This window comes from Mobula hypostoma, chromosome 11, assembly GCF_963921235.1.
Source record: "Mobula hypostoma chromosome 11, sMobHyp1.1, whole genome shotgun sequence".
Lineage (NCBI taxonomy): Eukaryota > Metazoa > Chordata > Chondrichthyes > Myliobatiformes > Myliobatidae > Mobula > Mobula hypostoma.
In genome coordinates, this window is record NC_086107.1 from 28467094 (window position 1) to 28483426 (window position 16333).

Below are 16333 nucleotides of genomic sequence, written 5' to 3' on the forward strand. Positions count from 1 at the left end.
AACCCTTGGACCAGAACAGAAAGGAGACCCTAGCCACCTTCAATGGATGGCATGCCACCTTTGTTGCAGAGAGGCCTTCAGCAGGGATTACCCGAGCTTCCTTCTACCTCTGCTGGCAACCACAGACCAGCTGGGACTCCCACCTCAGATTCCAGCCAGGGAAACAGAGGGGCTGGATAACCAAAATGACACTCAAAGAGAGACACACCCGTAGAAGAGTGGCACAGAGTGTTATAAGCAAACTCTGCCCAGAACAGATGATCACTCCAAGTGGATGGGTTGCCTGACACATTGCACCTCAGGGTCTTCTCCAGGTTCTGGTTAGTCCTCTCTAACTCCCCATTAGATTGCGGATGAAATCCCAATAAGAAGCTACCACCGGTCCAGTGAGTCAGAAGGCCTTCCAGACCAGGAAGAAAACCGAGGGACTCGGTCAAGAACAACATCCCAGGGAAAGCCGTCCATTCTAAACACAGCTTACAGCATAAGGCTGGACATCTCCTGAGCTGAGGAAAGCTTAGGTAGGGGCACGAAATAGCAGGTCTTGGAGAACTGGTCTACCACTGTCATGATCACTGTCTTACCTCGTGATGATGGCAGACTGGCAATGAAATAAATGGAGATATGGGACCAGGGTGAGGAAGGAATGGGCAGGGGGTGTAGCAGCCCCTGTGAACGTGATCTAGGTTCCTCGTTCTGGGTGAAGATGTGACTAGCTGCTTAACATTCTCATCCATACCCAGCCACCAGGACCGCTTCTTGATGAACTCCACCACTTAAGCAGCCCTTGAATGTCCTACGACATGCAATGCATGCCCCCACTGTAACACATCGGAATGGACAGAGCTAGGGGTGAAAAGGTCTGCCTCCCACTGAAGATGGTCTCAACTTCCCATCTCGCTGGTGCCACCAACCTGGACCTTGAGACCTTGGGACATTGAACAGGTCTGCTTGTTCAAACTGCCTGAAGAGGATGTCCAGCTTCTGATTCTTCATACCTGGATGGTAGGTGCTGATAAAATCAAAATGGTTAAAAAAGAGAGACCACCAAACCTAGTGTGAATTTAATCATTTCATTTCTTGAATATACTGTAGGCCATGTTCTTGTGGTCAGTCCAGACCACATATGGATGTTTGGCTCTCTTCAGCCAATGTCTTCACTTCTCAGGGTTAATTTGACCACCAACATCTCTCTATTCCCTATGTCATAATTCCTCTCCACAGGAAAGAGCCACAGGGAGAAGAGTAAAAAGATGGACTTTCTGGACCAGCACTAGTCATTGTGAGAGAACAGCTCCAACCCCAGTGTCTGAGGTGGCTACTTCAACAATGAATGGTCAGGGAGAACAACGACAGGAGCTGTTGCGAATAGACCCTTCAATTTCTGTAAAGCTACCGTGGCTTCTGAGGTCCAGTGAAATGGGCTGGAGGTTCCCTTAGCTAGAGTAGAAAGGGGAGTGATGGAACTGAAGATGTGGATAAACTCCAGTAAAAACTAATGAATCCCAGAAACTGTTGGAGCTGCTTGATCAAGGTGGGTTCAGCTAATTCTTGACAGTCTGTTCTTGCTAGGGTCCACCTGCAGATTCCCTTTAGAGACAGTGAACATGAAGAAAAAGACTGGAGACATGGAACTCACTCTTCTTCAGTTTGATGAAGAGTTGATTCTGAAGTAAACACTGAAGACTTGTTGAACATGTTGGATGTGTTTGTGGTAGAAGGTGAAGGAGAAAGTGAGCATATCATTCAGATTCACAAAGACAAAACAACTTAGCATCTCTCAGAGAACGCCATTGATAAGGGGTTGGAAGACAGCTCATGTATTGGCCAGTGGGGGTGTTGAAAGTGGCCTTCCATTCATCACCCTCCCAAATATGGCCCAAATTGAATGCGTTTCGCAGATCCAGTTTAGAAAAGATGGTTGCCCCTTACAGCAATGTGAATGTTGTGGTCATCAGTAACAAAGGGTACCGATTGTTCTCTTTCATAATCTATACATGGTTGGAATCCACCGTCCTTTCTCGCCACGAAGAAGAAGCAGGCACAAGCAGGGGATGCGGAGGGGTGGATGAAACCAGACTCAAGGCCATCATAGATGTACTCCTCTATGGCAATGCTTTCTGGAGCTGACGGGGAGTAGATTCTTCCTCAGGTAGACAAGTTCCAGGCAACAATTCAATTGCAAAACCAGAGGCTTGATGAGGTAGGAGTATTGTGGCCCTTTTCTTACTAAAGCCCTCTAGAAGATCTGCATACTTGGGACAAACTCAGGACAGCTTGGGAGATACAGGAGGCCGTCCGGGAGAGGTGGGTAGCTAGGTGGTCTGTCAGTGAGAAGACCATCTCTGGAGTGCATCAGTGGACCAGTCAATATGTGAGTTGTGGAGAGCTATCCAGGGGTTTCCTCAGATCAACAGGAACTCAGGAGAATGAATAAGGTGAAACTGGATAGTCTTGGTTTGCAGTTCTACATATAGACAGATGGGCGCATTAAGGTAGTAGTTCCTCACAGGGCTTAAAGGTCTTCTGCCCAGAGCTGTGGCCATGCCCAGTTGGTTGAGATGGCCAGAGGAATTCAGAGATGTCTTGCTAACCCTGAGGTCCATGAAATTGCCCGCTATGCCAGAATCCACGATAGGTCCAAAGGGATGTTGTTGTTCACCCCAGGAGATGAAGGTAGACAGGACAACCCTAGATGTAGTAAACATGGGAGAAATGCTGGAACTCATCCCAGATCTCCCTTCCCTGGACTGATCTGGATGTTTTCCCAACAACTCAGGATAGGTGGATTGGAAATGTTCTGGCTCACCGCAGTGGAGATAGCACTTTCCCTTCATTCTCCAGTCCTGCTCAGCTGGAGAAAGTTGTATTCTTTCCAGTTGCATTGACTCCTCTAGAGGAAGCTGAGAGGAGCTGGGAGTTGTGCATGACTGCACCAGGGAGAATGGGGCCGGAGGGGCTCGGAGACTGGCACCTTCAGAGGACCCACTGCGACTCTCTCTTCTTCTTTCCTGGAGATGATGGTCAACCCGGACCATGGTATTGATGAAAGTTGAGATCTTAAACTGGGTCTCTGGCTGCCACATCATCTTTAATTTCCCCTGATAGCCTACAGTGGAATATGACTATAAGGGCTTCAGTGTTCCAATCACTCTCTACAGCCAGGGTGTGTAGTCAGCCACGCTTACCTGAAGAAACTGGAGGAGTTGGTTGGCTGCCTCCCATCTGTTAACAGGTGGTCAATCACCCTCTTCATTTCCCTGGTGAAGGATATGTCTGCACAACTCGGAGAGTTGTTTTCCTGGAGCGCCGTAGCGCAGGTCAGAGCTTTGCCAGAGGGGAGAGAGACGATATACACAACTTTGCAGGGGCCAAAGTGGAACTTGGTTGGTTGCAGCTTGAAAGCCAGAAAACACTGAGGAAGAAACCCTTTTCAGATCCCTGTGTTGCCATCAAATTGCTCGGGCACCGGTAGGTCTGGAGACTTGGGAGTTGAGGTGGCAGCAGGGGATTGCTGGCTCAGCTGGATATCTCGATGAGTGTCTGCAGGAAGATCTACAGGAAGACATGCTCATATCCACTCGCCGTGACTTCCTGGATGGTTGGCACTGGTCAGAGATGCTCATACTCTGCTGGGTCCACATTGTTCGCTCAGTCTTCTCAGAGCCTGGAGGATTCTGGCACCCCATAGTGATCAGACCAAAGCATTACACTAGGACAGTAATGCATTGGGCCTCAGTATACAGGTATTCTGGAATTAGAAGTCAAATGAAAAAAATCTAGAAATAACAGCATATTTGAGGCAGGAAGATGGAAGCCAGCATCCACTTGATTGTCAGCTCATTTTCTTATTAAAGGAGGAATGCTAGCATATGTAATTTTCAGCTGCAATTAGAATCACGATGCTGAACTCCCGAACATTTAATTACTTACAAATGATGTGACACAAAGGTTGTAACAGTAATACACCTGTCTGGCATGATAACAAATTGTTGACAAGTTTGCTGTCTTTGTCTCTGTGCTCTAATTTTTCATAAATGAAACACAGGGAGCAAGAAAGGAAAATTCTCCTTGTGGAAATGTTAACGACTAAATACTACGCAGGCAGGGATCCCAAATGTTGACTATTCACTGACATGATTACAAGGATCAATTTGCAACAATAACATATATTCAAATTATTATTCAGTCATGATAATTTGACAAAAATGCATTTCTGCATTAAACTCAAATGATGGAAATGTTTGATATTTTCAGAATCATAACCAGAATCAGAATTATTGTCACTGAAATTTGTTGCATTGTGACCGCAATACAGGGCAAGATAAAAGAATTACTACAAGTTAAAATATAAAAAAAATATATGGGGATTAGAGATGAAGTGTTCATGAGCTCATGGACAGTTCAGAAATCTGATGGCAGAGGGGAAGAAGCTGTTTCCAAAAAAATGAATGTGAGTCTTTAGGCTTCTGTATCTCTTCCCTCATGCTACTGATGAGAAGGGGGCCTGTCCTGGATGGTAAGCCTTCTTGAGGCAATTCATTTTGAAGATATCCCTGTTGGTAGGGAGGCTTGTGTGTCAATCTTGATGCCAATTTATACTAAATGCCTCTTTAATATCATCCATAATCTTTCCATTCCCTTAATATCTATGTGTCTATCTAAAGGTTTCTTAAACTCCACCAAACTGCCCAATTCCAAAACTACCCTGGGTAACCTGTTCCAGACATCTACCACTCCCCATGTAACAAAAGGTTCCTATTCCTCACGTAACTTTTAAACTTTCTCCTTCTAACTTTAAGAGTTTGTCCTCTTGTGTTTGACATTTCTACCCTGAGGAAAATATTCTGACTGTGCATCCTGCTGATGCTCCTCATTCTTGTCCAACCTTTCCTTACACAGCAGCTCACCAGAATTGTTGGCATAGATACTGTAGATGATTATTACAGAACAGAGATCACAAAGTGGGAGAATAGCAGATGGAATTTAACTTAGACAAGTCTAATGTGGTGCGTTTGTGAAGATAAACCACAGCAGGACATACACGGCGAATGGCAGGGTCCTGGGGCATGTTGTTGAACTGTGAGACCTTGGATTATAAGTATTTAAATTCCCTAAAAGTGGCAACACAGATAGGTGGGATGATGACAAAGTTGTTTCAGAATCAGAATCAGAATCAGGTTTATTATCACCTGCATGTGTCATGAAATTTGTTAACTTAGCAGCAGCAGTTCAACGCAATACATAATATAGAAGAAAAAATAAGTAAATCAATTACTGTATATATCTGTTGAATAGATTAAAAGTTGAGCAAAAAACAGAAATATATATTAAAAAAGTGAGGTAGTGTTCAAGGGTTCAATGTCCATTTAGGAATCGGATGGCAGAGGGAAAAAAGTTGTTCCTGAATCACTGAGTGTGTGCCTTCAGGCTTCTGTACCTCCTACCTGCTGGTAACAGTGAGAAAAGGGTGTGCCCTGGGTGCTGGAGGTCCTTAATATTGGACACTGCCTTTCTGAGACACCGCTCCTTGAAGATGTTCTGGGTACTTTGTAGGCTAGTACCCAAGATGGAGCTGACTAAATTTCCAACCCTCTGCAGCTTCTTTCGGTCCCGTGCAGTAGCCCCTCCATACCAGACAGTAATGCTTTCTATGGTATATCTATAGAAGTTTGTGCTGTCTTCATTGGTGAGACATGAAGTACAAGAGTTGGAAGTCTTGCTTCAGTTGTGGTTAAGCCACACTTCAGTTCAGGTTGCCTTGTAATAGGAAGGATGTGATTAAGCCTGAGAAGGTGCAGAAGATATAAACAAGGATGATAACAGAACTCAAGACCTTGTGTTATAAAGAGAGAATGGAAAAGTTAACTTTGTTATTAATGCAGTAAAGAAAGCCAGGAGGTGACATAATAAAGTTACGGTATATAAAATTATGAGAGACATAAATAAGGACGACAAGTATCGTTTCCTATCATTGGGGTGTCTAAAACTGGGGGCCATAGATTTAAGGTGGGAAAGAGGAGGCTTAGAGCGGATCTGAGGGGTAGATTTTTCACAGAATGGTATCTGGACTAAGCTGTCAGAGGTGTTGGTGGGGCAGCAACAACCTTTATGGGACATGTGCACAGGCACTTGAATAAGCAAGACAGAGGGATATTGAATTAATAAAGGCAAGTGAGATTAGTCTAGGTAGGCATAATGTTCAGTACAGACATGGTGGGCCGAATGTCCTGTTTTTGCACGGTATAACTCTATGACTCAATGACTCCAAAACAGAGAGGCTCGACTTCACAGGGAACTAAAACTCAGTGCTTTTACTGCAATATTTATTATTTACTGTTAATTATAATGAAGACTTGCAAATTGTTTTCAGCACTTTGCATTTATCTACCTGGGCAATCTGAGCAGGTAAGGCAGTCAATTGCTTTGTAAAAATTACAGACAATTGTTTTTGTGGCAGATACATGAAATGTCAGTCATCCGATGAACCTGGCTTATTAAAAAAGGTGCTCAGAAGTAAAACTCTCCCCAGATCTTAGATCCAGAAAAGGGTGCTGGTGCCTTATAAGTATTTCAAAAAAAAATCAGATTTTAAATTGGTCTAAACATTGTCTTATTCCAATTAAAATGCGCTATTTCATACTGTGTGCACTGACACAAGACATCGCAGAGCTTTGCATTTTTTCCCATTTTTCACAGCTTACTGCATTCTTTTTTTCCATATCTGTTAAGAAACAACTGAAGCAGGGCAACCACGTTCAAATAGAAGTTAAATTAATGATTCAAAGGCTTTGTCCTTTGAGGTAACTTTTGACAGCTAAATTTAAGTGTGTTGTAACTTGTTCTTTGAGCCAACTTTTGACAATTAACTTAAAGTGTGTTGGTAAATTAATTATGATGAACTCAATATTGCTACAACTGAAAATTTAATTCTAGATAAAAACATAAAGCATAAAATACATTTACTATTAAAAGCAAATTATTTCATAGGAATTAACTCTGATGACATCGCATAGTCAAGTAACCCAAAATAAAGAATAATCTCTACTAGTGTTAAAGGACATTTTCATACTCAGCAAACTTCCTCAAGAACTTAGCAGACAACATTATTTTCTATGGTTGGCATCTATCACTTTTTGTGATAGTTTATTGTTTTTGTAGAGATTTTTGGATAAATCTGCAATTTAATGTAATTGAGTTTACAAAGGGTGAAGTATACAAAATTCTGTGATTTTCTGGGTTGACTCAGTTGTATAACTAGATAGTAGCAGAAAATAATACCAAGGTTTCGATTTACATGTATCTACTCAAGTAGAAAGATGGGTGCACTGGAAGTCTTGGTGAAGAAGAAAGAGAGGAGGTTGTTATTTATCAGATGGTGACTGGATGTCTCCCAATTCATGCTGAAAGAGGAGTGGGGCAAGAAAAGTTGGTGGTTTCAAACATCGAGTACTTGGATGTGGTGCAGCACGGACTAAGGGGGCTATCCAAATGCTTAAGGTTACTGAAAGCATCTTCAAGTATTACATTCCAGTGAGTGCATCAATAGATTCACAGGCCGTGTATCAATGTCCATTAGGACCTAGCACTTATATGCCACATCACACTTAAACACTGTCACTACCATTGCAAGTCAGAACCTTTCCTGCCCTCCTTCTTGCAGGGCAAGATGATTAAGGAATAATTCTAGCAGTGGCAAACTGGCAGCGTTGGTTATGACTGCATTTTTTTTTCTCTCGATCTCGGGAGTACATACTACGAATGGAGCAGGAATGAAAGAGACCCTGGCTAGCAGCAGGGCCAAGACTACAGGAATCTGAAAGCCAGCCCTCTTCCTCACATTCTGCTATCTTCTTACACCTATTGTGTCTTCAGATGATGCAGATGTACACCTCTTGTTTCGCTCTGCCCTCATGCCTCTCTCATTTCTGAAATCCTAAAACACCAACTTACTCAAAGGGAGTTAGGAGATCAGGAAAGGAATAAAGATATCATTGATATTCACAGTCACCAGCTCAAATAGCAACACTTAGTTTTTTTCTGTTGAGTGGTTCACAGAGAGGATTTAAGACATGATGAATTATCAGGCACGAGTAGCCAGGACAGAACTAAACTGCAGCAAGGGTTCCAACGTTTCAGAAGGAGAGAGAACTTGACTGCAAAAAATCCAAATGAATTGTTTCAATGGAGCAGTCTACAGAATAGTAATACATGATAACATGTTTGTGTATTAGTATTAAAATAAACACAAGAATGCTGTTTTGTCTGATGTGCCGGTGTTATCAGTATCTCTGTTAGGGATGGTTAGACATGCACAGACAGCAGTCTTTCAAAAAAATCTGTTCATCTGTACTACAAGCAGTTTTGAAATTAAAAGAACAGCTTTGTAAGAGACAGAGCGCAGACCACTCACCCACACCAGAGGGCCACTCAAGAAACAGGGCTTGCAAATTGACATGATCATGTCACAATGGGGACGCTGGTAGCAGACACAGATGCAAGACACAGACACTGAAGTACAAGGAACAGGAGTTGACTAGAGTAGGGACGTGACAGGATACAGACAAGGAACAGGGACAAGAACGCAGACTTGGGCTAGGACATGGACTAGACACAGGGAAACCAGACAAGGAACTAAGAACTAGGAGACTGGGCTTAGGCTCCGAGCCAGAGACTGAACAAGGACACAGAACCTGGGTCTTGCCTCGGGCTTGGGCCCCAGAACCAGGCAAGGACATGTCATGACTACAGGACTGGAGGCTGGGATCTTGAAGCTTGAGCTTGGAGACAGGCTGGGGTCTTGGGGCTTGAGCTTGGAGACAGGCTGGGGTCTTGGGGCTTGAGCTTGGAGACAGGCTGGGGTCTTGGGTCTTGAGCTTGGGGACAGTCTGGGGTCTTGGGGCTTGAGCTTGGAGACAGTCTGGGGTCTTGGGGCTTGAGCTTGGAGACAGGCTGGGGTCTTGGGTCTTGAGCTTGGAGACAGGCTGGGGTCTTGGGTCTTGAGCTTGGGGACAGTCTGGGGTCTTGGGGCTTGAGCTTGGAGACAGGCTGGGGTCTTGGGGCTTGAGCTTGGAGACAGGCTGGGGTCTTGGGGCTTGAGCTTGGAGACAGGCTGGGGTCTTGGGGCTTGAGCTTGGAGACAGGCTGGGGTCTTGGGGCTTGAGCTTGGAGACAGTCTGGGGTCTTGGGGCTTGAGCTTGGAGACAGGCTGGGGTCTTGGGGCTTGAGCTTGGAGACAGGCTGGGGTCTTGGGGCTTGAGCTTGGAGACAGGCTGGGGTCTTGGGGCTTGAGCTTGGAGACAGGCTGGGGTCTTGGGGCTTGAGCTTGGAGACAGTCTGGGGTCTTGGGGCTTGAGCTTGGAGACAGGCTGGGGTCTTGGGTCTTGAGCTTGGAGACAGGCTGGGGTCTTGGGGCTTGAGCTTGGAGAGTCTGGGGTCTTGGGGCTTGAGCTTGGAGACAGGCTGAGGTCTTCGGTCTTGAGCTTGGAGACAGGCTACAGGCTGGGGTCAAGCTTGGGGACAGTCTGGGGTCTTGGGGCTTGAGCTTGGAGACAGGCTGGGGTCTTGGGGCTTGAGCTTGGAGATAGGCTGGGGTCTTGGGGCTTGAGCTTGGAGATAGGCTGGGGTCTTGGGGCTTGAGCTTGGAGACAAGCTGGGGTCTTGGGGCTTGAGCTTGGAGACAGGCTGAGGTCTTCGGTCTTGAGCTTGGAGACAGGCTACAGGCTGGGGTCGAGCTTGGGGACAGTCTGGGGTCTTGGGGCTTGAGCTTGGAGACAGGCTGGGGTCTTGGGGCTTGAGCTTGGAGATAGGCTGGGGTCTTGGAGTTTGAGCTTGGAGACAGGCTGGGGTCTTGGGGCTTGAGCTTGGAGATAGGCTGGGGTCTTGGGGCTTGAGCTTGGAGACAGGCTGGGGTCTTGGGGCTTGAGCTTGGAGACAGGCTGAGGTCTTCGGTCTTGAGCTTGGAGACAGGCTGGGGTCTTGGGTCTTGAGCTTGGAAACAGTCTGGGGTCTTGGGTCTTGAGCTTGGAGACAGGCTACAGGCTGGGGTCGAGCTTGGAGACTGGGGTCTTGGGTCTTGAGCTTGGAGACAGTCTGGGGTCTTGGGGCTTGAGCTTGGAGACAGTCTGGGGTCTTGGGGCTTGAGCTTGGAGACAGGCTGGGGTCTTGGGTCTTGAGCTTGGAGACAGGCTGGGGTCTTGGGGCTTGAGCTTGGAGACAGGCTGGGGTCTTGGGGCTTGAGCTTGGAGACAGGCTGGGGTCTTGGGGCTTGGAATGCGGAGGCTGATAACTCGGAGGCTGGAACTCAGAGACAGACTGGGAACTGAAGACCAACATAAAGCCGGGACTTATCCTTTGAAAAGCCGGGACTCATCTTTAACTCGACACTAACATGAGACTGGACAGTACATAGACATAGAGCTGGGACTTACCCTTTGACAAGCCAGACTCAACTTAATCTCCACACCAAGCTGGGACAGGACCATCTGTCGGGTAACGGCAGAACGGCCGGACTTACCCAACAGAGGCAAAGACAGGACAAGACAGATCCCCCTGCAGGGCAACAGCAGAACAGCCTGACCTACCCCATGGAGGCAAGGACAAGACAAGACAAGACAAGACAGATCCCCCACAGGGCAATGGCAGAACAGCCTGACTTACCCCATGGAAGCGAGGACAAGAAGAGACAAACACCGAAGAACGACAGACAGTTCCATCTCTGCATCGGAGTAGCTCCGAGTCGCAGTTCGGCTAGAACCTCAGCTAGCTACAGAAACAGCCAGATCCCTACCTAGCTCAGAGTGGCTAGCAGCCACTCAGCTGGCCTGGAAAACAGCCAAATCCATACTGCAACAACAGCTCTGACTACCGACAGCAAGGCTTCATGAAGCGATGGTTCTCCAACATGGCCCAAAGATGACAAGTGGCCACCCCAGCCTTCCACCAGCAGGTTGCTCCCACAAAATCTTGACAAGACAAACCAGCCCCCTCACACTCGACCCTAAGGCCACTTATATTCCAAGCCTACTTATATTCCAAGTATGGGAAGCAGGTGCCTATGATTAACTCAACCAAACAAGGGACAGCTGGAAGACCCAGAGTCCTGAGTCCACGGACTGGACTGTGAACTGGAATGCGGACTTCACGGACCGGACCATGACAGACGATGAGACTGTCTTGTGTGCATCAGCCAATGCATGACGATGGGGACATTTTAATTTGCCAACGTTAAACCAAGCACCAGATTTATTTTGCATCATTGTGTTAGAGATCAGGGATGGTTCCATCCAGACTTACTTTATCACTTAGCACATCAAAAATGGTCATAAACATATTTGCTCTATCACCACTTGGAATATTTGCACACACAGAAAATCAGCCCTCCTCTCACAAGGATGAGCCAGGACTTGAGGACCTGAATTATAGGGAAAGGTTGAATAGTCTAGGACTTTATCCCCTGGACAGCTTGAGCATGAAGGGAGATTTGAAATAAATATACAAAATTATTAGGGGCATAGATAAGGCAAATGCAAGCAGGTTTTTTTCCACTAAGGTTGGATGAGACTAGAACTAGAGGTCATAGGTTAAGGGTGAAAGGCATTTAAAAGGGAACATGAAGGGGATCTTCTTCACTGAGAGGGTGGTGGGAATGTGGAACGAATTGCCAGCACAAGTGGTGAATGTTGGTTCGATTTCAATATTTAAGTGAAATTTGGATAGTTAAATGGATGAGAGGGGCATGGATTGGTATTGTCTGAGTGTAGGTCAATGAGAATAGGCAAAATAATACTCTGACACAGACTAAATGGGCCAAAGGGCTTGTTTATATGCTGTAGTGTTCTATGACTCTATAACTGTCTGGTTTTATTATTCTCAGAAGCCTTTAGACTATCCATATGAATTACTTTATCCCAGCAAAGTAAGTAGAGTCCTGCTGAAGGGTTTTGGCCTGAAGCATCGACTGTATTTTCTTCCATAGATGCTGCCTGGCCTGCTGAGTTTCTCCAGCATTTTGAGTGTTTTGCTTGGATTTCCAGCGTCGGCAGATTTTCTCTTCTCAGTACCTTTACAAGATGGGTGACCCCAGCTACTATCAATACACATCAGGGATTGTCGTCCTGGCGTTAGTGATCGCATAACCAGGACTTGTGATATGCACCGGCTGCCTCCATGGCTTTATGTAATCCTGATTGGGGGGTGGCGGGGGGGGGGGGCTAAGCAGCTGCTATACCTTGCCCAAGTGTGACCCGCAGGCTAGCAGAGGGAAGAAGCGTCTTACATCTCCTTTGGTAGAGACAAATCTCCACCCCGCCACCTAGGTGTATTGTCAATTGCAGTGCACTTTCGTTGTAAGTATGTACAGGTGTCCCCTGCTTTTCAAACGTTCGCTTTACGAAACCTCACTGTTACGAAATACCTACACTAGTACCCTGTTTTCGCTTTCAGAAGGTGTTTTCACTGTTACGAAGAAAGGCAGCGCGCGATAAAAAATCAGCGCGCGATAAAATCAGCGCGCAATAAAAGGCAGCGCGAGCCCCGAGCAGCTGCTCTGCCCTGGATTCGGAACGGCATTGCTTAAACACGTTGCATTGAGCAGCCGTTAGCAAGATGAGTTCTAAGGTGTCGGAAAAGCCTGAAAGAGTAAGGGTGTTACACTTAGCGTAAAACTAGACATAATTAAGCGTTTCGATCGTGGTGAACGAAGCAAGGACAAAGTGAGTTTGGCTTGTGGAAGTTGACGAAGATGATGTTGAAGAGGTTTTGGCATCCCATGACCAAGAACTGATAGATGAAGAGCTGATGCAATTGGAAGAGGAAAGGATAACAATCGAAACCGAATGCAGTAGCGAAATGAACGTGAAGCAACTGCATGAGATTTTCGCTGCAATGATAAAGTACGACTTTAATTTTGAAAGGGTACGTCGGTTTAGGGGATATTTGCAGGATGGTTTGAGTGCTTACAAACAACTGTATGATAGAAAAATGCGTGAGGCTCAGCAGTCAAGCAAGCCTTCCACATCAGCCATAGCAGACGACGAATCTCGACCTTCGACATTGAGGCAGGCAGTTATAGGAGAAGATGAGCTGCCTGCCCTGAATCGACGATGAGATGACACCCCTGTGTCCCACCACCCCAATCCCCGGGCCCCGGACAGATGCTGTACCGATTCGCGGAGAATGCAGCAGTAGCCGGGAGACACACAGCACATCTTTAAGAAAAAAGCCAAAATAAACATGCTAATTAATTAGGTGCCGCCAACACGTAATTGTCGGCCCAGATCGGAGGCAATGCAATCGGCAATCGGCACTGATCTGGGCCGACAATTACGTGCCGGGCAGCACCTAATTAATTAGCATGTTTATTTCGGCTTTTTTCTTGAAGATATGCTGTGTGCCTCCCGGCTACTGCTGTGTTCTTCGCGGCAATGTATCAGGTCGGCGGCCTAGAGGGTGGGGGCCACCGCACCACCCAGCCTGCGACAACTCAGTCTAACACACCATCATCAGTGTGCTCGGCGCTGAACCAATTCCGGTAAGTGATACTACACTGTACATACATTATTTTTACTTTATATAGACTGTGTATTTTTACGTGTTATTTGGTAGATTTGGCAGACTCATAGCTTAAAGGTTACTGGAGAGCGCGTTTATGCCAACAGCGCTTGCGTGAGATTTTCTGCCGAGGGCGCTTGCGTGAGATTTTCGCTACTGAGATCTGTGCAGGCAATCATTGTAGAGAAGTATTTCTACTTTATATAGGCTGTGTACTTATCATATCATTCCTGCTTTTACTATATGTTACTGTTATTTTAGGTTTTATGTGTTATTTGTCATGATTTGGTAGGTTATTTTTGGGTCCGCGAACGCTCACAAAATTTTCCCATATAAATAAATGGTAACTGCTTCTTCGCTTTACAACATTTCGGCTTTCGAACCTTTTCATATGAACGCTGTACCTTCGGATGGCGGGGGTAACCTGTAATTCATTGGAACCATTAGTTGGGATCAAATTATTGAATTAAATAATGCCGTTTTAGTTATTGGAATTGTTTTGAATCACTTACTGTTATCCTTGTTCTTGTTCAATGCACTTTGAATAAAGAGGAGTTTGACAGAGAGTGTTTGTAGAGATTGCCTGCTTGTTATGATGAACAAAGATCTTTTACATCCTCAAGGGTCAGTGTTCGGTGGCTCATTCACAACCACAACAACTTAAACACCACATTCCTGCATTAACCCCAAATGCCTTGATCTCAATATTTAAAAAAAATTCTACAGAATCGCTGTCTTGAATATAATCTACAACTGACCACTCACGGCCTTCTTGTATAGAGAGTTCAAAGGTTCAACATTCTCAGGGTGAATAAGTGCCTCACCATCTCAATCCTCAATTTTGAGACAATGAGCTCAGTTCTAGCCAGTTCAGCCAGGGAAAATGTGATCTCTTCATCTATCTGGTCAAACCATATACGAATTTTCTATGTTCCCATAAGACTAGCTCTCATCCTGTTAAATGCAAGAGAAATCATCACCAGTGGGCTTGATTTTTCCTCATATGATGAACCTGCCATCCCTCATGTCAATCTAGTGATATTCATTGCATGCATTTTTCCCTTTGTTATTGATTACATTCACAATATTCACTAGTGCAGAATATTCCACATTCAATCACTTCAGTGGCCTATATACTAATTAGAGTAAGCCATATTTATTTTGGTACTGAAGTTGTCTTACAATAAAAACAGCATACCATTTGCCTTAATTGCTTGCTGTATCTGCAGGTCAATGATCAGTGATCCATGCACAAGTCCCTCTGAATATCAGTACCTTTTAATCTTCAGCTATTTTTTTTCATCAAAGTAAATAGTATTTTTTTTCACGTTCTAGTTCACCTGCCATATTCTCACCCATTTATTTACCGTTTCGGGCCTCCCAGAGATTCTTGTCAAGGAACAGAGAGAAGTCCTTCGTTAAAGTTGCACAGGGCTATATACGATGAACAGAGGCAACATGGTGGCAATGTGGTTAGTGCAATGCTTTACAAAGCCAGTTGTAAGAATGGGGCTCGATTCCCGTCGCAGCCTGTAAGGAGTTTGTACTCCTTAATTACCTTCCAGTGCCACCAATTTCAGCCATCTTGAATTTCCTTGAGCAGCTGGTAATGAATTGTATAAAATCCCATCTTCATGCTACATTAGACCCTTTCCAGTTCTCCTACCACCCAAACTGGTCCACTGATGGCCTTGTATGCCGTGAAGTTTTTCATCGACTTTAGTCAGCATTTAATACCATTTTCCCTCAGAGGCTGGTGAGTAAACTGTCCTTGGTGGGACTCAACACCCCTCTCTGTAACTGGATCTTGGACTTTTTGATGGGAAGGCACCATACTGTCCAAGTTGGCTGCAACATCTCAAGCCCCATCACGCTGAGCACTGAAGTCCCCCAGCGTTGTATACTCATCTCGCTGCTGTTGAAGTTGCTGACTCATGATTGTGCAGCTAGATTCAGCTTAAACCACATCATCAAGTTCACTATTGATACTGCAGTGGCTGGCCTCATCAGCAACAACGATGAGTCGGCATACAGGGAAGAGGTGAAGAGCCTTGTCAAATGATGTCAGGACAACAACCTGAGTTTCCACGTGAACAAGACAGAAGAGATGATTGTGGACTTTAGGAAGGCACACGTTGACAATCTAACATTAATGGCTCTGCCGTGGAGAGAATGAAGAGCGCAAAGTTTTTAGTGTGCAGGTAATAGATGATCTAATCGGGACCCAAAACACCTCCTCAATAGTCAAGAAGCCACAGCACCGTCTACATTTCCAAAGGAGATTGAGGCATGCAAGGCTCCCCGGCCCCATTCCAATAACCTTCTGTGGGAGCACCATCTCCAGTGTCCTGTCTAGCTGCATCATTGTGTGTATGGAAGCTACAAGAGGTTGGACCGCAAGACCCTACAGAGGACAAAAAAAAGGCCAAGAGGATCATTGGGGTCTTCCTCTTCACTATTTGTGACATTTATTGGGAGCAATGGAGATGAAGAGCCCAAAGCATTGAAGATCCTTACCACCCATCCCACAATCTCTTTGACCCACTACCATCAGGAAAGAGATACAGAAGCAACAGGACTAGATCTGCCAAGCTGGGTTACAGCTTCTTCCGTCAGGCTGTGAGACTAATGAATACCCTACCACCAGTGAGGTCTTATCACTAGAACAACGAATTGTTTACTGTTCTGCTGATGTTTACCTGTTCTGCATTTTACCACATGAATTTTGAATTATATTTTATTAACTTATTTATAGTGTAACATTTTGGTTTATGTGCTGTTT